Genomic DNA, 8665 nt, shown 5'->3' with positions numbered 1-8665 from the left:
TCAAACATATGACTATTTCACAGCATTTTAAAGATAAGACTCTCCTTTATCTAACCACACTGTCCGATTTCAAAAAGGCTTTACAACGAAAGCAAAACATTAGATTAGGGTTAGGGTTAGGTTTTGAATATAATTGTGTTTCATATCAACTAGCTTGTTTTACGGTGCACAGGCCCATTTCCTGTTCATCCCTCTCCTTCTGATGATATTATATTTAGGTGTAGTACTTAAAATTGCCTGTAGATGTCCTCCTAAGATCATAAATAGACTAAAATGAGTTCTAAAATGCCTTTTTCTGTGTGAGGAGGAGCTGATGTGGTGAGATTAATTCAACCAGTGTTGTTAAATATGAACATAAAAGCAATATTGTGCATTTAGTTGGTTTTATTGTTTTATTCTGTTAAAAGAATGAGATTAAGAGAGGTGGATGGTTTGATGTGGTCTGTGAGGGTTGGATGAATGGGAGAGAGGACTGCCAATGTGTTTTTTTTTTAATGGTTCTTAAAAATCGTTTTGAATATCCTCTTCTTCTGATTGCATTGAATAGTGTATTTATTGCATAATCCAGGTCTTGCTTGCAAGATGATATCCTGTAGAACCGTATGATTTGTGATTTTATTATTCCCTTAAATGTATGTTTAGGATGGTAACTGTGTTTATGGAGTAAAGCATGTGTGTCTGTTGGTTTGAAGTAGACTCTAGTGTGTAGTGTTTTCTGTGGTTGATTGTTATTACTGAAAAACACTGTTGTGTCTAAGAAGTTGACTTCTTGCGGATGAATTGTGTATTTAACCTTAATTGATGAATGATGGCTGTTGAGAATGTTCATAAAGTCTGTGAATAATTGGATGTCGTGGGGCCAGGCTCCTATTATGTCGTCTAAAAACCGGTAATAAAAAGTGGGTTGATATGGACACTTGGCCAGTGCCTCTCTCTCCCATTCAGCCATGTATATGTTGGCGTAAGCAGGTGCGAATTTTTTGCCCATAGCTGTTCCCTCCACCTGCAGGTAATAGTGATCGTTGAATAAAAAGTCATTGCTAGTCAGGCTGATTTCTAATAGTTGTAATATTTCTGTGTCCGGTCTAGTGTTGTCTGGGTATCTCTTAAAGATATTTCTAATTGCTTGTATTCCTGTTGCTGTATTTATATTAGTATACAGGCTATCAATATCTATGGTGAATATGTGTGTGTTGGAGGGAACAACTATGGGTCCAATCCTCTCCATGAAGTGATAAGTGTCCCTGAGAAAGCTGGGGTGCCTGGTGGAGAGAGGGTTAATATAATGATCTATGTATTGTGAAATGTTATAGGATTCACTATTGCAGTCTGACACAATCGGTCTGCCAGGAGGAACTTCAAAGGGAATTGTCCATGTCCCTGGTTCCTTGTGTACTTTTAACAGTAAGTAGAATAGTCTAGGTCGTGGAGTATCTGTGCCATAGAGAAAGTCCCGTTGTTTTGCTGTGATGTAGTGTTGGTCGTAGAGTCTTTTTATTATTGTCCTTAACTGTGTCTGTGTCTGTGGTTGTATACTATTTTCTATTGGTTTATAATGTTTGGTGTTGGATAGCTGTCTGTTGGCTTCATACATGTATTGATGTTTATCCAATATTACTATTTTTGAACCTTTATCTGCTGGTTTGATGATTATGTGTGGGTTATTTTTAAGTTGTTGTATTGCCTGTCTTTCTACGTGTGTGAGGTTATCCTCCCTATCCGTGTGAATCTGGTGGTTGTGAAGTGTGTTCTTGTCTGTTCTGATTAATCTCCTGATTCTACCATCTATCTGGGAGGTTTTAGGTTCCCAGGTAGATGGTAAGGTAAATGGTTGGTGGTTGTCGTCTGTGTTATAGTCAAAGTAGTCCAACAGTTTAAGTCTTCTATGATATTTGTGAGTGTCCCTTTGAAGTTCCTCCCAATCAAATTTGTTTGGGCGAGGGATGAATGTCAACCCTCTCTCCAGGAGCTTTACCTGTGCTGCTGTGGGTATGAAGGATTTGGAAAGATTCATGATATTAGATGTTGACTGGTCCACTGCTCCCCCTGGTGGAGGATCTGCACCGGTTATTAGGGAAGGAGAGAGATTGAAAGAAAGATTATTTCTATCCAGACTGTGGCTTGTGGTTAATGTAAATTTAACTGTCTGCACCAGTGTTGAAAGATGAGGTCTGCTGTGGTGGATGTCCAGTGTATGAGATCTGTTGTTGTATGAAATGTATCTTGTGGAATCTCTAATAGGGTTGGGAAGTTAGTGGTAATATAAGCATTGATGAGCTTAAGGTTTCTCTTCTGCTGTGAAGTAAGAAGAGGTGAATGGCTGATGACAGGAATGTATATTGTTGCGTTTGGAAATGTTTTCTTTGCCTCCTTGTGCATACCTGACAACTGTTTTACTGATGTTTGGAATGGGTCGTGATCCTTGTTGTTCAAACCCACCGAGATAACAACAGTCGCCGTGTCTGTATGTATGGGGGTTTTCTCCAGTACCTTTGTGAAATGATAGAATGTTGCCCCTGGATAACTGTCGACTTGGATGTTGGGGTTATTGAATGGTGGGATCCGGTTGAGGTTTGAGTCTCCTATGATGAGTATTGGTGTGTGTCCTTCAATGTTCCAATCTGTCACCTTATAATTCGGCCTAGCTTTGTGATAGAAGGGTTTTTGGGGAGGGTGTGTGGGTTTGGGCTGTGGTTGGGATTGAAGATGGGGTTGTGGTGGGGATGATGGTGGGTATTTTGAGGCGCCAGTCGTACAGGGGTCCTGGACAGGCAGAGGCACAACGATATTAGTTGTTTGTGGGGGTTCGGATCTGGGAGCTTTGGGGTGTTGCCCATTGTCTTGCCCTTTGATCATCATCATACTCCCCTTGAATTGCCCTCTCCTTGTCTGTACCCCTTGCCTGGCGCCTCCTATGGGTGAAAGAGGAGCAGATGTAATTATGTCTCTTAATAGTATTGATACATTACCCTGTACTTTTTTGCAGTTTGTGTTTTGTTTAATAGGTGTGACTGTAGGTGTACTGGTTTCTGTTTGACTGTTGGCTGTGTGGTGAACCTGGGCTATGATAAGAGTGGCTGCTTTGGTTTCTGTTTGACTGTTGACTGTGTGGTGAACCTGGGCTATGATAGGAGTGGCTGCTTTGGGAGTAGGGGGACCCACTGGGCTTTTCCATTTCTCCTCTTCAGTTATAGGGGTTGCTATTCTTACCTCTCCTTTTTGATTGGAAAGGGAAGAATCAGTGAAAGTGGATGTTGAGGGTAGGGAGTGGAGATGTGTTTTTGAAAGAGTCTGTATGCGAAGGTTATAGGTTTCACTCAGGGTCGGTTGTTTTCCCAGTGATAGTGTCCGTAAGTATGATGGTTGTCTTTTTGGCAGGGGGCGAGGCTTTGATAAAGGTGGAAATTCCTCTGTTGAGGAGAGAGGGGGCACTGGGGTTGGAGTTGGTATCGTTGGTGGGGAAATTTGTAGTGGGGTGTGTTCTATTGCTGGAAGTGTATGTGGTTGGTCTCGTATTGTGTTTGTCCGTATAGTTGTTAGCTGGGGAGAGGAAGAGGCCTGAGGGAGTTCCAAAATGGTTTCCACTCTAGTGATGGTGGTGGGTGTCAGTTTATGTTTGTACCTCTTATGTGCCCAGCCTATTGCGATTGTCAGTGCCAAAGTGTTGGGTGTGTTTATTTGTTGTTTAATGGTGTGGGTGACTGACTGGTAATGTGTCTGTAGTATGTACATGTTGTTTTGCATCCACTGGTGTGTGTTCTGTGATAATTTTATTGTGGTGTAGTCTGTGGGTGAAGATGGTTTAACCTGTTAGGGCTAGGGGGCAGCATTGACACGGCTGGATAAAAAACATACCCGATTTAATCTGGTTACCACTCCTACTCAGTAACTAGAATATGCATATACTTATTACATATGGATAGAAAACACCCTAAATTTTCTAAAACTGTTTGAATGGTGTCTGTGAGTATAACAGAACTCAATTGGCAGGTCAAAACCTGAGAGATTCCTTTACAGGAAGTGGCCTGTCTGACCATTTGTTGAACTTCTTTTCCATCTCTATCATTTACTAAGGATCTCTGCTCTAACGTGACACTTCCCACGTCGTCCATAGGCGCTCAGAGCCCGGGAAAAAACAGAATGTCGTCATTCCAGCCCCAGGCTGAAACACATTATCGCCTTTCTCAAGTGGCCCATCAAGAGACACTAGCTTATGCGCGTGACCCCGACCGCCCCCGCCTTTGGGATTTTTTCCTCTGTTTGCCGAAAAGGAGATTCCCTGTCGGAATATTATCGCTTTTCTACGAGAAAAATGTCGTAAAAATTGATTTTAAACAGCGGTTGACATGCTTCGAAGTACGGTCATGGAATACTTAGAATTTTATTGTCACTAATTGCGCCAAGCGCGTGACACTTCTTTACTATTTCGGATAGTGTCTGGAACGCACGAACAAAACGCCGCTATTCGGATATAACGATGGATTATTTTGGACCAAACCAACATTTGTTATTGAAGTAGCTGTCCTGGGTGTGTATTCTGACGAAGACAACAAAAGGTGATGAAATTTTTATAATAGTAAATATGATTATGGTGAGTGCTAAACTTGCCGGGTGTCTAAATAGCGAGCCCGTGATGCCTGGGCTATGTACTTAGAATATTGCAAAATGTGCTTTCACCAAAAAGCTATTTTAAAATCGGACATATCGAGTGCATAGAGGAGGTCTGTATCTATAATTCTTAAAATAATTGTTATGCTTTTTGTGAACGTTTATCGTGAGTAATTTAGTAAAATGTTAGCGAATTCCCCGGAAGTATGCTAGTTCTGAACGTCACATGCTAATGTAAAAAGCTGTTTTTTGATATAAATATGAACTTGATTGAACAAAACATGCATGTATTGTATAACATAATGTCCTAGGGTTGTCATCTGATGAAGATCATCAAAGGTGAGTGCTGCATTTAGCTGTCTTCTGGGTTTTGGGTTAGGGTTAGGTTTAGGGTTAGGGTTGGGGTTAGGGTTAGGGTTGGGGTTAGGGTTAGGGGTTAGGGTTAGGGGTTAGGGTTAGGGGTTGGGGTTAGGGTTAGGGTTAGGGGTTAGGGTTAGGGTTAGGGTTAGGGGTTAGGGGTTAAGGGTTAGGGGTTAGGGTTAGGTTTAGGGGTTAGGGGTTAGGGTTAGGGGTAGAGGTTAGGGTTAGGGTTAGGGGTTAGGGTTAGGGTTAGGGTCAGGGTCAGGGTCAGGGTTAGGGTTAGGGTTAGGGTTAGGGTTAGGGGTTAGGGTTAGGGTTAGGGGTTAGGGGTTAGGGTTAGGGTTTAGGGTTAGGGTTAGGGTTAGGGTTAGGGGTTAGGGGTTAGGGTTAGGGGTTAGGGTTAGAGGGTTAGGGTTAGGGTTAGGGTTAGGGTTAGAGGGTTAGGGTTAGGGTTAGGGTTAGGGTTAGAGGGTTAGGGTTAGGGTTAGGGTTAGGGTTAGAGGGTTAGGGTTGGGGTTGGGGTTGGGGTTGGGGTTAGGGTTAGGGGTTAGGGTTAGGGTTGGGGTTGGGGTTGGGGTTAGGGTTAGGGGTTAGGGTTAGGGTTAGGGTTAGGGGTTAGGGGTTAGGGGTTAGGGTTAGGGGTTAGGGTTAGGGTTAGGGGTTAGGGTTAGGGTTAGGGGTTAGGGTTAGGGGTTAGGGGTTAGGGTTAGGGTTAGGGGTTAGGGGTTAGGGTTAGGGGTTAGGGGTTAGGGTTAGGGTTAGGTTTAAGAGGGTTTATGTTTGTGTTGGTGTCAAACCTTAGGTTGCACGGGCCTATTGCACCCCCTACCGGTCCGGAGAAAGTGGGAGGGCATGAGAGACTGAGCGCTCCGAGGGGCCATCCACAACAATTCAAAAGTAGGAGGAGGACAATCATCCAAAAACCACCTGGGAGTAAAATGTTTAACCTTAAACCAAATTTCATATAAAATCACATTAAAACATGCATACCAGATCAATAGGCAACTAAAAAAGAAAAATTGGATTTCCTTTAAAAGTTGAATAAATAATCAAGTAAATAAGATGAAGGAATCACCTGTCATGTTAAAATGTATAATATAATAAAACTCAGCACCAAATACAAAAAAAGACACCACCAGGTTCAGCAATCAAATGCTTCTTTCTTATTATTTTAACCTCCTCCTCGTTCCAGTGGTCCCTCCAGCCCTCTTAATTAGCTCCCCACCCCCTCCCACTATTAGTGTTTTCTATCATTCCTTAATGTTCATGCCCAGTGGAGCCAAAGTATTAAGTTTTGAAATCCACCTGGATTCGGCCGCTTTCCTCTGGCCTGTGGTCCAGGTGGATTTCATCTCCAGACCGGTAATACGGAGGGAGGTGGTTGGATGGGTTTGAAAGTGTTGGACCAGGTGTGTTTGTAAAATGTTTTTTACAATTGTGTAGAGGTGCTGTTTGAGGCGTGTCAAGACTGTGTGACCGGTTTCTCCTATATAAATGTTATGGCATAGTGTGCATGTTATGGCATAGACAATATTAGTGCTTTGAATGGTCATCAGTTGTGAGATAGGACTGGAGGTTTGTGCATGTGGATTTTGAATGTGCGAAAGTTGTCTATAATACTGTTGTTCAATGGGTAGTTTAGGAGTGGGTTTATTGGAAAATTTTGCAAAAATTAAGAGATCCCTTAAGTTGGGGTTTCTGCGGAAAGCTGATATGGGTCTGAATTCCTGAAGTGGGGGAAATGTGCGTTGTGTTTGGGTGAAAGCGGCTTTCAGTCTGGAGTGAAGGAGTCTGTTTACGTCAGAGAAGGTGCTGATAATGGGTATAATGTGGGGTTCTGTGTCTGTTGGGGGAGTGGGAGCAGGGGGTCTGGGAAAGGTCTGAGGGTGGAGGACAGGGATAGGATGGGGGGGATAGGGATACGGACCCAGAATCGGGAAAGGGATAAGGATGGGTGTGGGCTGTTCGCCCAGGTCAGGAGTCAGTACCAGGTCCAGAGTTCTAGCGGGAGCGTTATGAAGGTTAAGGTTATGGTTAGGGTTAGGGTTAAGGTTAAGGTTAGGGTTAAGGTTAGGGTTAAGGTTAGGGTTAAGGTTAGGGTTAAGGTTAGGGTTAAGGTTAAGGTTAAAGTTAGGGTTAAGGTTAAGGTTAAGGTCAGGGTTAAGGTTAAGGTTAGGGTTAGGGTTAAGGTTAAGGTTAAGGTTAGGGTTAAGGTTAAGGTTAGTGTTAGAGGTAGGGTTAGGGGGATCAGGCAATCTGTTTTGGGGGAAGCCCGCCAGTGTGTTAGCCTTTATGTACCTCAGTGATCTCTTTGAATATCCCCTCTTCCTCAGTGCACTAAAAAGAGTCTGTGTGGCTAGATGAAAGTCTTTCTGTTGTGTACATAGTCTATGGAATCGAATGAGTTGTGATTTTACAATACCAGTGAATGTATGTTTTGGGTGATAACTGGACTTGTGAAGTAAGGCATGTGTGTCTGTGTCTTTAAAGTATACTTTTGTTTGTAAAGAGACTATGTGTGTGTCAGTATCTGGAAAGAATATTGTTGTATCCAGGAAGTTGATTGTATGTTGGTGAATGACATATTTAACAGTTATGGTCGGATGATGATTATTGAGTATTTCAATGAACGTTTTGAAATGTACCAGATCGTGTTCCCACACTCCGAAGATATCATCCAGGTATCGTCTATAAAACATGGGACGCAATGGGCATTTATCTAAGGCTGTCAACTCCCAGTCAGCCATATAAATATTAGCATAGGCTGGGGCAAACTTTTTACCCATTGCCGTCCCATGAATCTGTAAGTAGTGTTTATTATTGAATGTGAAGTCATTGTTTCTTAATCCAAGTTCTAGAAGCTGTAGGAGGTGTGAGTCTGGTCTGTCTGGATCTGGGTATCTCCGGAGTGCAGATTTCACTGCTGCTAAACCTGACAAGATATCTATGTTAGTGTAAAGAGAATCTATATCTATGGTGAAAAGGTATGCATTTGCTGGGACTGGAATGTTGTGAAGAGTGTCTATGAAGTGGTATGTGTCCTTCAGGTAGCTGGGGTGCCTTTGTGAAATGGGGTTGAGGAAGTAGTCAATAAACTCCGCTGCTGGCGAGGACTCACTCCCACAGTCCGACACAATAGGTCTTCCCTTCGGGACCTCAAAAGGGACTGTCCAGGTATCTGGTGTTTGATGTATCTTAGGGAGGAGATAGAAGAGTCTCTGTCTGGGTAAGTCTGGTCCATCTAGATATTCCTTTTGTCTATATGTAATGTATTTATTTTTATAAAGATCTGATATTATCTGTCTAATTTTTATTTGTGTCTGGATCTGTGTAGAAGCAGGGATAGAAGTATAGTGTTGTGTGTTAGAGAGTTGGCGGTGGGCTTCAAAGAGGTACTGTTGGTTGTCCATAATAATTATCTTTGAGCCTTTGTCTGCTGGTTTTATGGTTATATGTTTGTGTTTCCTTAATTTAGCTATGGCTTGTCTTTCTTCTACTGTGATATTCTGCTGTGAAGTTATGGTGGCGGTATGGAATTCTCTGATGATGTGTGTGTTGGTTTTAATAAGTTTCCTAATGGGTGCTGATATTGTCTGTGATTTTGGTTCCCATCTGGATGGAGCTGTGAATGGTAGGGTTTGGTAATCCGATGTATAATCAAAGTGGTCCAAGAGCTTCAGAGCTCTATGATACCTGT

The sequence above is a fragment of the Salmo salar genome, unplaced genomic scaffold, assembly GCF_965601325.2.
Source record: "Salmo salar unplaced genomic scaffold, fSalSal1 ptg000263l, whole genome shotgun sequence".
Taxonomy (NCBI): domain Eukaryota; kingdom Metazoa; phylum Chordata; class Actinopteri; order Salmoniformes; family Salmonidae; genus Salmo; species Salmo salar.
Note: the sequence above shows the minus strand (reverse complement) of the source record.